Source organism: Vulpes lagopus, chromosome 8 (genome assembly GCF_018345385.1).
Source record: "Vulpes lagopus strain Blue_001 chromosome 8, ASM1834538v1, whole genome shotgun sequence".
In the NCBI taxonomy this organism is placed as follows: domain Eukaryota; kingdom Metazoa; phylum Chordata; class Mammalia; order Carnivora; family Canidae; genus Vulpes; species Vulpes lagopus.
In genome coordinates this window covers 65,602,108-65,620,126 of record NC_054831.1, presented here as the reverse complement: position 1 = coordinate 65,620,126, position 18,019 = coordinate 65,602,108, and the positions used below count along the sequence as shown (strand labels likewise).

Below are 18,019 nucleotides of genomic sequence, written 5' to 3'. Positions count from 1 at the left end.
AGAACAAACTGTTGATACGGTTAGCACCATGAATGAATCTCAAAATGCTGAGGAAAAAAAAGAAGCCAGACTTGGAAGAGTGCATGACTCTACTTATATAAAATTTCAGAACTTAGTCAACTAATCTGTAGTGAGAGAGAGCAGCAGATCAGTGGTTGTCTGAAGTTGGGAGGGCTTTGATTGCAGAGAAGCATGAAGGGAGTTGGAGAGATGAAAATGTTGGTTGTATGGTGGCTGTGTGGTTCTATGGATGTGTGCAGTGGACAGAATTCACTGCAGCGTACATTTTAAAGGGAGACACTTTTCTTCTGTATAAATTAAATTACACTAAAATTTATTTTTTAAAAAAACCGGTTTGACAACACTAGATTTTGGTGAGGATGTAGAGCATCTGATACATTGCTGATGGGAGTGTAAAATGGTACAATATTTAAAAAAACCTTTTGGCAGTTTCTTATAAAGTTCACCATATACCTACTTTATGATCTGCCATTTTCATTCCTACATAATTACCCCCAAGGGAAATAAAACACATGTTCACACAGAAGACTTGTTCAGGAATGTTCGTAACAGCTTTATTCATGATGGCTGCAAAACAGAAACAACTCAATGTGTATTAACAGGAAAGTAGCTAGATTTTCATTTATTCCTACTGTGGAATACTTTTTGGCAATAAAAAACAGTAGACTATGTACACATGCAGCAAGATGGATGAATATTGCCTGTGGGGGTAAGGAGACTTTCAGAATGACTAGAGGACACACAGGAAACTTCCTGGGGGTAATGGAAATGTTCTGTCTCATGAGGTTAGGGTGAATTACTTAGATACATGCATTTGTAGCATATTATGAACTGTATACTTAAGAGCTGGTGCTTTGTAAGAGTTAAACATTCTGTGTAAATATTTATGCCTCAATTAAAATAGGTGAAAATGCAATTAAAAATACAAAACATGGTTCATTTGAGCAGCACATATACTAAAATTGGAACAATACAGAGAAGATTAGCATGGCCCCTGCACAAAGATGACACATATATTTGTGAAGTGGTCCATAATTTTTTTTAAAATGCAAAACAGGGAAAAAAACCTAAATATAATGAGAAGTTAATGGGCAAAACTAAAACTACCAGCTAAGACATTAAATACCTCACCCACTACTGGAATATTAGTTTTGTCTTCCTTACTCTGAAATCCTCCATATATATATATATATATATATATATATATATATATATATATATTTATTTAAATATTTTATGTGTTTATTTGAGAGAGAGCAATGCACAAGTGTGGGGGAGCGGGAGCAGAGAGAGAGAGAGGGGAAGCAGACTCTGCTAAGCAGGGAGTTCACTTGGGCTTCCATCTCAGGACACTGGGATCATGACCTGAGCCAAAAGCAGACGTTTAACCCATGGAGCCACCCAGGCAGCAGCCCCCCCCCAACTATATTTTTTAAAAAGAAGGAAATCAAAATAATTTTAGCTTCTGTGATTTCTAAGATCTAATTTCAAAGTTTTTTTCAAGAATAGTCAGGGAGAGAGTTGCTGTACCTTCAGAAAGTTGACTTCTTAAAACTTTATAGCTCTAATACCATATGTTACATCCTATCGTTGGACTTATCTTATTCTCCTAAATAGTTTGGCAACATTCTTTTCTTTTTTAAAGATTTTATTTATTTATTCGTGAGAGACTGAGAGAGAGAGAGAAACAGAGGCACAGGCAGAGGGAGAAGCAGGCTCCATGTAAGGAGCCCAACATGGGACTCAATCTCGGGTCTCCAGGATCATGCTTGGGCTGAAGGCGGTGCTAAACCACTGAGCCACCCTGGCTGCCCTTTGACAACATTCTTAAGTTTTGTTTTTCAATAGAGAAAATTTTTCAAATTTTTTCCCCTTAATTATAGCTAACATTGAAAACTTCTAAGTAATTGAATATGAAAATTGAAAAATTACATATTCTGTAGATTTTAAGTTACAAACTATTGATATATCTTGGATTTAATGAAACTGGCATGCAACGTTTAGGCAATTTAATTTTATCTAAGCCTTTAATTTTCTTTGGAAGCCTACCTAAATAAGTAAACTCTGAATACAGTTTGTATATATTAAAAAAAGTAGGGACGCCTGGGTGGCTCAGCGGTTAAGTGTCTGCCCTTGGCTCAGGGCGTGATCCCAGTCCTGGGATCGAGTCTTATGTTGGGCTCTGCGCAAGGAGCCTGCTTCTCCCACTGTCTATGGCTCTGCCTCTCTCTCTGTGTCTCCCATGAATAAATAAATAAAATCTTAAAAAGAAAAATAAAAGTAGTTGATTTGCTTATGAAAGTATTATACAAATTACTATAGTACTAGATTCTTATGTAGGTAAAAACCTGTGTTGTACTGTTTCCCTTAGCTATGACAGGTAATTATATTTTTTATTTCATAAATTCTTGATTAACTTTTTTTTATCGTGGTAAAATACATATACAATTTACCATTTTAGCCATTTTTATGTGTATAATTAAGTGCATTAAGTACATTCACAGTGTTGTGTTATGATTATCACTATTTCCAGAACATTTTCATCATCCCAAACAAAAACATTGTGCTCATTGAGCTATAACTCCTCATTCCCCCTAACCCCAGTAGTGTCTATTCTGCTTTTAATATGAATTTGCCTATTGTAGGTATCTCATAGAAGTGGAATCGTATAATATTTGTCCTTTGTGTCTGGCCTATTTCACTTAGCATGAAGTTTTCAAGGTTGACCTGGTATAGAACATGTCAGAACTCCATTCCTATTTATGGCTGAATAATATTCTTTTGTATGTGATACTGTATTTTCTCATCCGTTCATCTGTTGATGTACACTTGGGTTGTTTTCACCTTGACCATAGTGAATAATGCTGCTATAATGTTGTATGCAAATTTCTGTTTGAGTCCCTGTTTTTAATTCTTTTGATTATATGTTCAGACATGGAATTGCTGGGTCATATGGTAATTCTATGTTTAACATTTTGAGAAACTGCCAAACTATTTTCCACAGTGGCTGACCATTTTATATTTCTATCAGCCAGTGTATGAGCATTGCAGTTTCTCAACATCCTCACCAACACTTGTTATTTTCCATTAAAAAATTACTTTTTAAAAATTATAGCTAACCAGCATACGTATGAAGTGTTATCTCATTGTAGTTTTGGTTTGCATTTCCATAATGACTAATGATGAATATCTTTTCATGTGCTTGTTGGACATTTGTCTTGTTTGCAAAATGTCTATTCTAGGTTGTTGCCCATCTTTAAATTGGGTATGTTTTTTGTTGTTAACTTGTAGGAGTTCCTTATATATTCTTGATATTAATCCTTTATCAGGTATATGATTTACAAATATTTTCCCCCATTTTGTATGTTTTATTTTCACTTTCTTGATAGTGTCCTTTAATGCATAAAATTTTAAATTTTTATGAAGCCCAATTTATCTTTCTCTTTTGTTGCCTTTGCTTTTGGCATCATAAGAAAGAAGTGATTGCCAAATCCAAGGTCTTGAAGATTTTCCACAATATGTGAAAACAATATGTGTTTTGTAGTTTTAGCTCTTAAATTTAGATATTTGATCCATTTTGGGCCAGCTTTTCTGTTTTTTTTTGGGGGGGGGCAGCTTTTCTATACAGTATACAGTAAAGGTATTATTTCATTCTTGTGGATATTCAGTTTTTTCAGCACCATTTGTTTGAAAAACTATCCTTTCCCCATTGAATGGTCCTGGCACTGGATTGAAAATTAATTTACCATATATGTGAGAATTTATTTCTGGGCTCTGTAATATTTTCCATTGATCCATATGTCTATATTATACCACAGTGTGCCAGTAGCACGCTGTTTTGATTACTGTAGTTTTGTAGTAAATTTTTAAAGTGGGGAGTGTGAGTCTTCGAACTTTGTTATTATTGTTTTGTTGTTGTTGTTCTTTTTTTTTTTTTACATTACTCAGTGCTCATCATGATAAGTGTACTGTTCAGTCTCTGTCATCTATTTTACCCATATCCCACCCACTCCCCTCTGGTAACCATATGTTTGTTATCATAGTTAAGAATCTGTTTATTGGTTTGTCTCTTTCACTTTCTTTTTCCTTTGTTCAATTTGTTTTGTTTCTTAAATTCCATGCATGAGTGAAGCCATGGGGTATTTGTCTTTCTCTGACTAATTTTGCTTAGAATTATACTCTCTACCTCTATCCATGTTGTTGCAAATGTCAAAATTTCATTCTTTTTTATGGCTGAATAATAGTCCATTATGTATGTGTGTGTGTGTGTGTGTGTGTGTGTGTGTATGTATGTGTGTGTGTGTGTATCTTCTTTACCCACTCATCTACTGATGGACACTTGGGCTGCTTCTGTAATTTGGCTAATGTAAATAATGCTGCTATAAACATAAGGGTGCATGTATCCCTTTGAATTAATGTTTTTGTATTTTTTTGGTAAATACCCAGTAGTGAAATTCTTGGATTGTAGGCAGTTCTACTTTTAACCTTATTTATTTATTTATTTACTTACTTACTTACTTACTTATTTATTTATTTATTAGGATCCCTGAGATAAAGAGTTAGATGCTCTACAGATTGAGCCAGCCAGGTGGCTGTTTTTTAACCTTTTGAGAAACCTCCATACTGTTTTGCACAATGGCTGCACCAGTTTGCATTCCTACCAACAGTGTATAAGGGTTCCTTTTCCTTCACATCCTTACCAACACTTGTTATTTCTTGTATTGTTGATTTTAGCCATTCTGACAGGTATGAGGTGATAGCTCATTGCACTTTTGATTTACATTTCCCTGATGATGAGTGATGTTGAGCATTTTTTTCATGTACCCGTTGACTATCTGTGTGTCTTCTTTGGAGAAATGTCTGTTTATGTCTTCTGCCCATTTTTAAATTGTATCATTTGATATTTGGAAGTTGAGTTATGTAAGTTCTTTATAGATTTTGGATACTAGCCCTTAATTGGATATGTGCTTTGCAAATATCTTCTCCCATTTAGTAGGTTGCCTTTTAATTTTAATTTTGTTGATTATTTTCTTCACTGTGTAGAAGTTTTTAATTTTGATACAGCTCCAGTGATTTAAATTTGCTCTTTCTTTTTTTTAAAAGATTTTATTTATTTACTTGAGAAAGAGAGACAGAGAGAGTGAGCACAAGTTGGGGGAAGGGCAGAAGGAGAGGGAGAGAAAATCCAAAGCAGACTCTGCACTGAGCGTGGAGCCTGCGCTGGGGTTCCCTTCCATGACCACAAGATTATGACCTAAGCTTAGACCAAAAATCAGACACTTAACTGACTGAGCCACCCAGGTACCCCTATTTTAGCATTTTTTTTCCTTGAGACATATCTAGAAAAACATTGCTATGGCCAATGTCAGAGAAATAACTACCTGTACTCCCTTCTGGGATATTTATGGTTTCCCGTCTCACATTTAGGCCTTTAATTCATTTTGAGTTTATTTTTGTGTATGGTGTAAGAACATGGTCCAGTTTATTCTTTTGCATGTAGCTGTCCAGTTTGCCCAGCACGCTTTGTTGAAGAGACTTTTTCCCATTGGATATTTTTCTATGGTAGTGTTTTTGCTTTTCTCCAGATAATATTAACAGGGAAAGTCAGGAAAAAGTGAATTTGTTTCTGTTAGATTAACTGTGTAAATCCCAAAGACTTTGTTTGCCAGATGATCTCAAACCTCTAGTTTGGAAAAGAGGCTAGTTAGATTTTTTTGGTTTTAGAGCAAAAGTATAGACCATCAGAATAGATTCCTAATAGATGGAAATAAAAGAGTAATTATGTCTTTGCAAAGGGTGATAACGGTTGTTAAAGATCTATATAATGTATACTTTTTTTTGCCTAAAAATATATAAATCAGAGAAAAAGTTAATTAGTAGCCTTTTGATTTCTAGCATTCGCTGTTTATTTGTTTTGAGTGTCATAGTCTTTTTAATATTCTTTTTTTTTTATTAATTTTTATTGGTGTTCAATTTACCAACATACAGAAAAACACCCAGTGCTCTTTAATATTCTTTATCCCTATTGCACTTTAGGTATTTATACTATTGACATTTACTAACCTTTTATTTAATCTTAATATACTTTTGGTAAGTGCTAGGCTCTAACATCTGTTTCCTGGAAACATACAGTAAGACAAAGTATATTTTAGATAATTTTTTAGGGCTTTTAGAGAGAACACTGAACCTTTATTAAGTACCTTAACATTTATCATTTACCTCATTTAATCCTGTCAGCCACCATATATCATATATTAAAAAATGTTTTTCTGAAGAAAAAGTTCATTTAAAGCTGAATAACTGTGACAGGATTTAGAGTACACATTCTTCTTCCACATAATGTCTCACTGTCCAACATCGAACATTTACTCAAAGCAAATGGCAGATCCATTGTCCCTTGAATATATGTAAAGTCTGAAGTGTTTTCATGTCTGTTCATGTTCATTTTGCCTGAAATGCCTTTCTTATGTCTTGTCATTTACGTAAATCCCACACTTCCTTCAAAATTTGGCTCAGATTTTACCTGTTTGTAAAGCTTTCTCTGACCCCAGTGACCCTAGGTGAAAAAGATGCTCCCAGTTCAAGGTCAATGGTCTTGCTTTCTGTGGTCTTCTTCCTCTGTTCTTTTTTTATTTTGGATCCCTGCTGTCTAGTTATCCTTATTTCCAGGGCTATTTGTGAAGATCTGTAATCTATTTTCTGAAATTCTTGGGTTTCTCAGAAATTAGAAGTCTTCAAATTTTAGAAATGTAAGATGATGCAGGTTCTGGGACATCACCCAGCTATCAGTAATGAATATTTATCGTCTGGGGAATAAATACAAGCTTAGAAGAGTTTTCCGTCAGCTGAGGGCAGGGCAGGTTTTGCCGTCAGTGAGTCACAAAAAATGTTTGGACTTTGAGGGATGTTTGAATTTCGGAAGTGTCAATATGGGATTATACATACGTATTAACTAATGTTTTAGAAGTATAAACGGTATGTTGGGAAACAATGTTGTAATCATATGACTGTGACCTTTTTTTCCTTAATTCTTGCCCTTTATTTCTAGAAATGATCAGTTCCCTGTTCACCTTTCCAAGGTGACCTATGTGTGTGTGTATATGTATTTATGTATTTATCTGCCTTCTATCTAGTGTTATTAGCTGGCACATGCCAACATATGACAAAGGTTTCGATCCTTATAGCAGTTACCCCCTTTTTGACCAGTGGTAGGCTCTTCCAAGTTTTCAACCAAGTCCTTTAGACACAAGCCAGATTGTCTTTTGTCCTTATTGTCGAGTGTGGTTTTCTAGCTCATCTTTTATGTACATTTCCCACCTGGGACCTAGAATCAGCCATTTCTCTGAGAAGTCCTGCTTCCTTTTCGTGGTGAATGATATTTCAAGCTCACATCTGGATGTTAGGGATGTGCCTTGCTACTGGGTTGCAGTTGTTCATTAACTTTTTTTTTTTATTTGGAAATAATTTTAGGTCATGGGAAAGTTGCAATATAGTACAGAGTTGCCTTATGTTCTTCACCCAAATTTCTGTAATGTACATCTTTTTTTTTTAAGATTTTATTTATTCATGAGAGATACACAGAGAAAGGCAGAGACATAGGCAGAGGGAGAGGCAGGCAGGGGAGCCTGATGTGGGACTTGAACCCAGGACCCAGGGATCGCGACCTGAGCCAAAAGCAGATGCTCAACCACTGAGCCACCCAGGTGTCCCCTTTAATGTACATTTTAAGTAAACATGGGGCAATTATCAAAACCAGTAAATTAGTATTGCTACAATATTGTTATTGAATTATACACTGTGTTTAGTAATGATTTATAAAAGTTTGATTATAGGAATGATTTATAAAAGCTTGGTTGTAGTTGGGCCTTGAGTCTCTGAATATTATTTATTTGTTTATTTTGGGTCTATGCAACCGTACAGTGATTATTAACTAGTAAGGTATGTACTTACCAGGGAACTTTTGAACAACAGATGCCTAAAACCTTTCCTTCCCCTCTTCCAGAATTTTTCAGAATCTTAAGGTGGAGATAGAATAGATGGTAGTGTAGGTATTTATGGATTTTGCTAGAATGCTATCTGCTTCCAGAGCTTAATGGAATCATTTGAGGAAGGAAGCAGTTTGTATTTTTGCTCACAATTGGTGATAATGACTGATTGGTTCCCGGGATAAAAGTTATTCTATTTTAAAATGATTCACATTTGATGCTTCTAGTTCCAGAGATTCCTATTATACTTAGATTTTTCCTCCCACATTTTACCTCATTCAAAAAATATTTATTGAGTACTTTCTAAGTGCCAGACATGAAGATACACCAGTGAAAAAATACAGACATGGTATGGTCTCTGCCTTCGTGGATGTACATGGATAATGAGAAGTATAAACAATTGAACACATAATTTTAGTAGAGTGAAATGAATATTATTTTAGGAGAAGAACAGGGATCTATGAAAACATAGAGGAGACAAACCTCACCTAGTGCAGGGATCAGAGAAAGTGTCCCGGGGAAGATTGTGTTGAGCCAAGTCAGGTAAGGACTTAGCTAGGTAAAAAGAAGAATCTTCTGACAGAAGGAACTGCCTTAGTCTCTGAATATGCCTAGTGGCTGCAACTAGAGAGACTTTCTAGAATCTTACTGGAGAAAAAAGTACAAGACCAAGGAAGAAAAAAGTAGAGAAGTGAGCAGCAGCCTTTATTGAATCTTTTCAAAGCATTCAAGTTTTCACAAATACTAACTCTCATTTTTACTCATATTTCATCATCTAAGCTACATAATAACAGTAACACAAATAAAACCTACATAAAGAGCTTTGCAGAAATAAAATGGGTGTGTTAAGTGTGTGTCTCATTTGGTGGGAGCAGAAATAAGTGGCTAGAGACTGTCTTCCCAAACATAAGAAAGAGTTGAGCTTGCCATGGGCTCAGCCAGTGTTCATGCAACTGGAATTGAGAATTTTGGTTTGTCTGGCAGGTCATTTAGGCAGTGGTCAATTAAGCCAATGTCTACTATAATTATAGTTTGGGGAATAGATGAGCTCATTGGGAGACATGAGAGGAGAGGGCCGAGGTCAGAGCCTTATGGAACACCACCAATTAAGGGAAAGCTAGAGGAAGGAAGGTGAGCTAAAGGTTTTGAGAAGAACTAGTTAAAAAACAAGCATTCCAGGAGCCTTTGAATCTCATCTTCATGCTTAGACTCTGAGCAGTCTTGCAACTTTGTTTTTTTGTTTAGCCTGGCTTTTTGTAAACTTATGTTGCATTGAAAAACTTTTTTCATTTAACTGATTCATATTCCTATCCTATAGAACAAGTAGGAACATTTTTTTGGGAAACACCGCCTTAGGCAGAAAGGGGTAAGGAAGCGATTTAGGCAGGGTAGTCATCGGATTAGTTTGTAGTTTCAGAGATTCTTTTGGTAGTCCTCTGGAGGTGAGATTCCAGAAAGGAGTGAAACAGGGTGTTCCAGGAGGTCAGCTGGAGGCCCTTGGGGTAGCACAAGAGAAAGTTGATGGGGGCTGAATTGAGGCTGTGACAGTAGTAAGACCAGCAAAGGGACAGGTTTACTGTGCGTTTTCCCTGCAAAGACAGGATTTGGTGACAGATGTGAGAGGTAAGGAAGAGAGTTGAGGATGGCTGGTTTCTGTTTCGGTGACTAAGAGGCTGAATTGTGCTGTCATTATGCAGATGAGGGGCTCCCAAGCTGGTGGCTGGTGTGGGTTGTGAGGGGGAAGGTAATGAGTTTAGCTGGAATGTGTGGTGTAAGGTATTGAGGTGAATGGGCTTGACTAGAGTTTAGACATGCCGATTTGAAGCTTGGGAGAAAAGGTGGGGCTGAAGACAGGTTTGGAAATAATTCATCATTATAAAATCATGGCCCTGGAGAATGACATCATCTAGGGACAGCATAAGAAATGAGAGCAAGAATTCTGATGTGGACAGGAAGGGAAGCCCATGTTAAGAATATTAATAATCATCACTTATCAGGTGTTTATTAGGTACTTTTTAAAAAAAGATTTTATTTATTTGAGAGAGAGAAAGAAAGAGCACAAGCAGGGGAGAGGCAGAGGGAGAAGCAGACTCCCCACTGAGCAGGGAACTCTGTGCCATGCAGGCTTGATCCCAGTACTCCCAAGACTCCGAGTTCATGACCTGAGCCAAAATCAGAGCTTAACCTACTGAACCACCCAGGCGCCCCTGTTAGACACCCTTTTAAGCATGTTAAAGATGTTATTTTATTTCCTACTAAAGCCCCCATGAGGGTAGGTATTATCTCCATTTTACAGATGAATGAGCTGAAGCTCCAAAGTTAAGGTCATCTCCTTGTAGGTAGCAGTTGAGAAGGTGAAGTCTGTCTTGGTACAGTCTAGGCTCTCTTTCAAGAGGGAATGGTCAGAGATGTAGGAAGAGAAGCACAAAAATGGTAAAAGGTGCCCGAGATGAGGGATCTTTAAAGAGATGGTAGCCATGTGAGATGTACTAAAAGATGAAGATAGGATTCAGGGATACCCTTCGGATTGGACACAGTCTGAGGGGCACAGATGCTGTCACAGCTTTGTGTTGGGAGCTGGTTTGTTGTGGGATGTGGCCAACACGGTTGATGTATTGTACCACCTTCCCAAGCTGTGTTTTCATTAACTATATAAATACTAGCCTATGATCTCCAGAAAGGAGAGAGCCATCGTCTTTTAAAAAATCAGATGGTAATAAATATATAATAAGGCTTTTGTGAAAAGTCTTCCCTCCATGATTTCATAATTTAAATGTACCAGTGTTTAGGAAGACAAGGTAGCTCTGCCAGTGAGTTATTGCTGCTTAGACAGGAAAGGGAGGGGAAGATCGTATTTGCAGCTCACATCACTGCAGAGCTCTGGTAACAGCACTACCCTGCTGACAGGAGCTGAGTCAGAGAAGCCATGCAGACGGTGCTATAGGCAGTCATGGCCCAGTTCAGGATATTCGACTGCATGATCAACCACAATTGGAGCCTATTGTGCAATCTGTACTGTGCATGGAGTGGTCAGGTTTGTTTCATAAATATATATATATATATGCATATATATTTTGCTTTTTAATTAAAAACTGCTATAATGTATAAACAAAAAAATCATTGAAAATGCTGAATATAAAATCAGTGTCTTCCTATAACAGTGAAAAAGTAATCTTTCAGATTGTTACTTTTTGTTGAAATACTTGTTTAACATGGTGTATCATCTGACTTTCTCTTAAAAGAAGTAGTTAACTCTTCAGTTGCACAGATGAGACTGTAGAGCTTTAAGTGGTGGGGGAGGGGAAGTTAGAATGAATTACTTAAAAAATAAAACTAAGATAAATTAAAGCAATAAAATTGTAAAACAAAGTAAATGTTACATATTTTCAGAGGCGTTTCATATTGTGTTTATAGGAAGGTAGGCAAGATTTTGGAAGGAATTGCTTTTTAGCTAGTTTTTCATTTTTAGTGAAATACAGTTCTTGATTTCTTTCACTGTGGGATTAAATGAAGTTCTTTTTTGAAGTTATTCTGTTCCTGGACAGGTTTTTAGAAAACAGTTGTTTTGCAGTAGAGAAACTTTGTTGGGTATATTTTTTATGATAATTGTCATATGCTTTTGAATTTACTTCCTTAAGAAGAAAAAACTCTTTTTTCTCCCTTCAACTTTCAGTCAGCATTGTTATTATCAGGTGCAGTCTGCTTTTATAAGTCATAAATAATATTGTATATATTCATCATAATGGCTTCTCTCACAAAATAGCTATGCAATGGCAACTTTGCTTTAGTTATCAATGAATCTTTAAAAACCATGATTTAATTACCTTCATAGGGTTTATTAATCACTTTGTGGGTATTTGTTTTCCTTTTTAAAAAAACGTTCTTTAGTATTATTTGAAATTTAGAAGAAAAATTAAAATATTGAAAGTAGTAAATGATAAATGAAATGTAGCCCCCCCCACCCCCAGTATAGCACCATTTCTCAGTTCTCCCAAAGCACATGAACAGAAGTTAATGAGACATGAATTTAGTTTCAAGTGGGACTTTTGGGTCTCCAGTACTTTACGTTATGTCCTATTGTCTCTATTCTGGAATGGTGAAAGGACATTTTTATGGTTCAGGGTATGCACAATAGACTAACATATCAGAAATTAGAGATGGAGAAGGTCATTTAGTCTGTAGTTCTTCCAGCATAAGATTGATTCCTTGGTGCACTTTCTAGTTCTCTTCTAATGGATTTACATTACCGTAAAAATATGGATTTTGAATGGCTACTTAGAGAATAAAAGAAGATAGATACTGCAATTATCTTTGCATGTAAAATTCATAATATCAGGAACCGACCAAAGCTGAAACTTAAAAAAAAAAAAAATTGCTTAGTACCTGGTTTGCAATTACTACTAAATGTATTAGCCTCATCACCAGAAAATTTCCTAGTTTGAGGTAGGACCTGGTCAAGACTTCGTTCTGGCTAATCCCAAAGGAATATTTGAGTTGGGATAATCTGAGGGTGAGCTGATCAAGTGAGCCAGCCACAGAAAGTGCTTTTGGACCTGCGTTGGCTTGGGGTTCTGCAGGATTGCTGGTGCTGCTTTTGCTGTGGCTTACATCCAACAATAGACCATTTAGTTGTTGGCATCAGTCAGAGGAGAATTTAGCATAAAGTAAAAATGGCATATGATCACGTCTCCTGGGGCCTTTAGGCCACCACTTAAAATATTTGGTGGAAGTCACAAACTCAGTGCTTTGGGGGGAAGGTGGCAGGTTCCATAAAAGTGAAGCGAGTTGAAGAGAGTCAGGTGTGAGTTAACAGGGACTGGTGGAGACTGTGGCAAAGTGGAGAATCAGCTTCAGGAGATTGATGCCCTGTTGGGCCTCCTGTTATCAAATCATTTAGTTTTTGAGAGACATTTAAAATTAGCCTTTTTATGTGAATTCATCCTAATTTTTAAGTGTTGGTGACTCATTCAATAATACTCCACAGTATTTTTCAAAATACTGAGATCTAAGCAAAATACATCTATGGCCAAATGTGGCATTAGGCTTCCAGTGTATAACTTCTGGTTTTTAGAAAGCTTTAGGATAGCAGTTGATTTTATTTGAGTTTTACTATTTAAGCTAACCAATGCCCAGGGATGCTGCTGGAAAGTTTGTGATATAGGTAGTGAAGTGTGGGAGAGAAATAAGGAGTAAAGGAAATGGCAGGGTGAGGAGCAAGGGAGGCAGACAGGAGGAGGAGCAGACCACATGAGTGATATGATGGTAATGGGAGGGTGCCACAGTTGGCACAGGGCTCAGTTGGCTCTTTTTTTTTTTTTTTTTTTTGCATACTGCTGGGGAATTCTATTTTTATTAAATACTTCTGTATTGCTGTAGGGAGGCACTCTGGTGCTGTGGATAAGAGAGCAGATTTTTGTGCCCAAAAACTGGATTCAAGGCCTGGTGCTATCTCTGACTCTCTGATGGCCTTGGCATTGCTCACTCACTTCTTCTTTCTCATCTCCTGAGGATCTTCCTCATGGACTGTTGTGAAGATTTAAATCTGATGGCCTGGATCCAGCATTTAACACAGTGCCTAGCACCATGAGTGCTTAATAAAGCTTACTGTTATTATTAGTATATTCCAGGCTGATGCATATATATATATAGAGAGAGGTGATATCATATGAGATCCATATTGGAAATAAAAAGATGGAAGTAAAGAGGTCCCATTAATTTAATTTTTTAAATTATAAGCAAAATGCATGGTCACTTGTATTTGAATAATTGAGCTGGGTAAATCCATTTTAATCAATCACTTTTCCAATTTTTACAACTCTTGTTAATATTTTGATACATACCTTGCAGTTTTTTTCCTGCCCAGTGTTTTTTCTTCTGTGTGTGTGTGTATTTTATAAGTTGCAATCATAGTATGGACATATTATGACATCATTTTTAATGGCTGCATAATTTCTAGCTAGTCTCTCTAATATAATTATAATATTTATTTATTTATTTATTTATTTTTTTTATTGGTGTTTAATTTACCAACATACAGAAAAACACCCAGTGCTCATCCCGTCAAGTGTCCACCTCAGTGCCCGTCACCCATTCCCCTCCAACACCCGCCCTCCTCCCCTTCCACCACCCCTAGTTCGTTTCCCCGAGTTAGGAGTCTTTATGTTCTGTCTCCCTTCCTGATATTTCCCAACATTTCTTTTCCCTTCCTTTATATTCCCTTTCACTATTATTCATATTCCCCAAATGAATGAGAACATACACTGTTTGTCCTTCTCCGATTGACTTATTTCACTCAGCATAATACCCTCCAGTTCCATCCACGTTGAAGCAAATGGTGGGTATTTGTCGTTTCTAATTGCTGAGTAATATTCCATTGTATACATAAACCACATCTTCTTTATCCATTCATCTTTCGATGGACACCGAGGCTCCTTCCACAGTTTGGCTATTGTGGCCATTGCTGATAGAAACATCGGGGTGCAGGTGTCCCGACGTTTCATTGCATCTGAATCTTTGGGGTAAATCCCCAACAGTGCAATTGCTGGGTCGTAGGGCAGGTCTATTTTTAACTCTTTGAGGAACCTCCACACAGTTTTCCAGAGTGGCTGCACCAGTTCACAGTCCCACCAACAGTGTAAGAGGGTTCCCTTTTCTCCGCATCCTCTCCAACATTTGTTGTTTCCTGCCTTGTTAATTTTCCCCATTCTCACTGGTGTGAGGTGGTATCTCATTGTGGTTTTGATTTGTATTTCCCTGATGGCAAGTGATGCAGAGCATTTTCTCATGTGCATGTTGGCCATGTCCATGTCTTCCTCTGTGAGATTTCTCTTCATGTCTTTTGCCCATTTCATGATTGGATTGTTTGTTTCTTTGGTGTTGAGTTTAATAAGTTCTTTATAGATTTTGGAAACTAGCCCTTTATCTGATATGTCATTTGCAAATATCTTCTCCCATTCTGTAGGTTGTCTTTTAGTTTTGTTGACTGTATCCTTTGCTGTGCAAAAGCTTCTTATCTTGATGAAGTCCCAATAGTTCATTTTTGCTTTTGTTTCTTTTGCCTTCGTGGATGTATCTTGCAAGAAGTTACTGTGGCCAAGTTCAAAAAGGGTGTTGCCTGTGTTCTCCTCTAGGATTTTGATGGAATCTTGTCTCACATTTAGATCTCTCATCCATTTTGAGTTTATCTTTGTGTATGGTGATGAGAGTGGTCCAGTTTCATTCTTCTGCATGTGGATGTCCAATTTTCCCAGCACCATTTATTGAAGAGACTGTCTTTCTTCCAATGGATAGTCTTTCCTCCTTTATCGAATATTAGATGGCCGTACATTTCAGGGTCCACTTCTGGGTTCTCTATTCTGTTCCATTGATCTATGTGTCTGTTTTTGTGCCAGTACCACACTGTCTTGATGACCACAGCTTTGTAATACAACCTGAAATCTGGCATTGTGATGCCCCCAGCTAAGGTTTTCTTTTTTAAAATTCCCCTGGCTATTCGGGGTCTTTTCTGATTCCACACAAATCTTAAAATAATTTGTTCTAACTCTCTGAAGAAAGTCCATGGTATTTTGATAGGGATTGCATTAAACGTATAAATTGCCCTGGGTAACATTGACATTTTTACAATATTAATTCTGCCAATCCATGAGCATGGAATATTTTTCCATCTCTTTGTGTCTTCCTCAATTTCTTTCAGAAGTGTTCTATAGTTTTTAGGGTATAGATCTTTTACCTCTTTGGTTAGGTTTATTCCTAGGTATCTTATGCTTTTGGGTGCAATTGTAAATGGGATTGACTCCTTAATTTCTCTTTCTTCAGTCTCATTGTTAGTGTATAGAAATGCCATTGATTTCTGGGCATTGATTTTGTATCCTGCCACGCTACCAAATTGCTGTATGAGTTCTAGCAATCTGGGGGTGGAGGCTTTTGGGTTTTCTATGTAGAGTATCTAATCATAATATTTAATATTTATTAAATTAAATGTATAGTACATTATCATTATAATGTATTTGATATTTTATATATTACACTATCAATTTATTAAATCATTTAACTGTCACTGCACATTTAAATTGCTTCCAGTTTTTTGTGATTATAAATAAAATGTGATGAATACTTTGTGATTAAAATTGTTTTCCTGTTCAGTATTACTTGCATAGGATACCATTTCAGAAGTGAAATTACTGGGTCAGAGTGATAATACTTTTATTATTTATTTGTTTGCTTCTTTGTTTATCTTTTAGGGTGATAATACTTTTAAAACATTCCTTTTCTAAAATATATTTCTATATTAAGAAAATCTTAGAGAGTAGAATGTTCTTAGATTTTGTGAGAGATGAGTGAATTTAAAAATTTTATAGGTTATAATACTGTCACCTTTAGGAAGAGCAGACCCTATGTTTTTCTCTTTTTTTCTGCAGTGGTGTATGAAATTTCAAATGTCCTAATCAGTATTTAGAACTAAGGGCTAAATGTTGGGTAATAGTGGAGCTCAATCATACGAAGATGTTAGGCATTAAGGTTTCACATATATGACATATCCAATAACCCAGTTCTTGTTTTCCCTTGAACCTGGTGACAACTGATATTGGCACGGGCCACATATCTAGCTAGGGAACTCTGAAGGAATACTGGGAAGTGCCAAGCACGGAAGATCCTGGCATCATCATTCTTTGTATGTGCCTGTAAAGAATCTACAGTCTTTTTAGCTCAGCAGCCAGTCTGATACTGCTAAACACTAGAACATGTTACTCTACTCAGAGCCCTCCAAAGACTGGCCAAGTCAGTCAACATAAAAGCCAAGGGCCCTATGTGTTTGTCCCTGCATGCCCCATCATCTCCAAGGTCCTGTCCCTAACTCTGTCTTCTCTAACCACACTGGACTCCCTGCTATCTCAGTGCCAGGGCCTTTGCTTAATGTTCCCTCTTCTGAAATGCTTCACTCCCTGACCTCTGCATGACATGCCTTTTAACTTTCTTGAGGTTTTTATTCACATTCCCCTTCTCAAGGAAGTGTTCTGTTCAAATTCCTTGTAAAATGTTACAAAGGGAAAAAGTAACTGTACTGTTAAAGCAGATTTCTTTTTTTCTTTGAAAGAGGACTGTAAAAATGATTGGAAACTTCAATTATCTAGTAGAAATAGTCATTCTGTGGAAGTCCATTTTAGGGAAGAAGAGCTAGAGGAAGCTTGCATTGGATTCCTTGAGTTGGAAACCAGGAGATAACCACACCGAGGAAGGACCCCGGTGTACATTTTTCATTTCTTCCTTGGAGAAACCAAATGGAAGACAGAAAGAGAGGCTGCAGAGGACTTTATTTATTTATTTATTTATTTATTTATTTATTTATTTATTTATTTTATTGCTTCCTCTTGAAGCTCCTTCCTCTTCTCCAGCTCCTCTCTTGGCTCCTTTTGTTAAGAAGCAGTTGGTAGCCTGCAGATCACTTTGTTCCTTCCAGCTGTTAGAAGAAGCTGCCGCTTCTAACACCAGTTAAAGGATGCTTTAAATTGATAAGCTAGGAAATTGGGAATAGGCCTTTTGACACTTAAGGTACCTTAACTTCTTGCTACTCTTGGGTGTGATCCACAGACCACTAGTGTCTGCATCGTCCTGAAGTTTGTAGGAAATGCAGAGTTTCAGGTCCCAGCCCAGACCTGTAAGATCAGAATTTGATTTTAACAAGATTCTCCGGAGATTTCTCCTGCACATTAAAGCTCTGCCTTAAATGATAGAGCTAAATGTGGTCTTGTTTTTAGAAATGCTTAATATAACTGTTTCCTTTAAATATTACTTTACATTATGTCTTCCTTTAAAAATTAAGGGAAATGTAAAGTATTATGGTATTATCACTTACTAGCTTATTTGAATAATTATATTTATTAAAAAATGCATAACTGGTTAATTGCTCCTTTGTTTTTTTAATTAGGGAGCCTGAAAATGAGGTCTCCTGGTTAAGGACCCCAAGGGTTTAGCTTTGCTAGGCAGAATAATGTAAATTGACTTTTTTCTTGGCT

At 36.7% G+C, this 18,019-nt stretch overlaps 1 protein-coding gene and 1 non-coding gene across 6 annotated transcripts in view; both read left to right on the top strand.

The window, feature by feature from the left end:
• The window catches only part of ARHGAP21 (Rho GTPase activating protein 21), a 146,846-nt gene that overhangs the window by 18,215 nt on the left and 110,612 nt on the right, over positions 1–18,019 (top strand). The gene's annotated exons all lie outside the window — the stretch shown is intronic.
• Positions 956–1,060, top strand: LOC121498278. Its single transcript, XR_005989675.1, has one exon. It is a non-coding gene; the product is annotated as a U6 spliceosomal RNA (small nuclear RNA).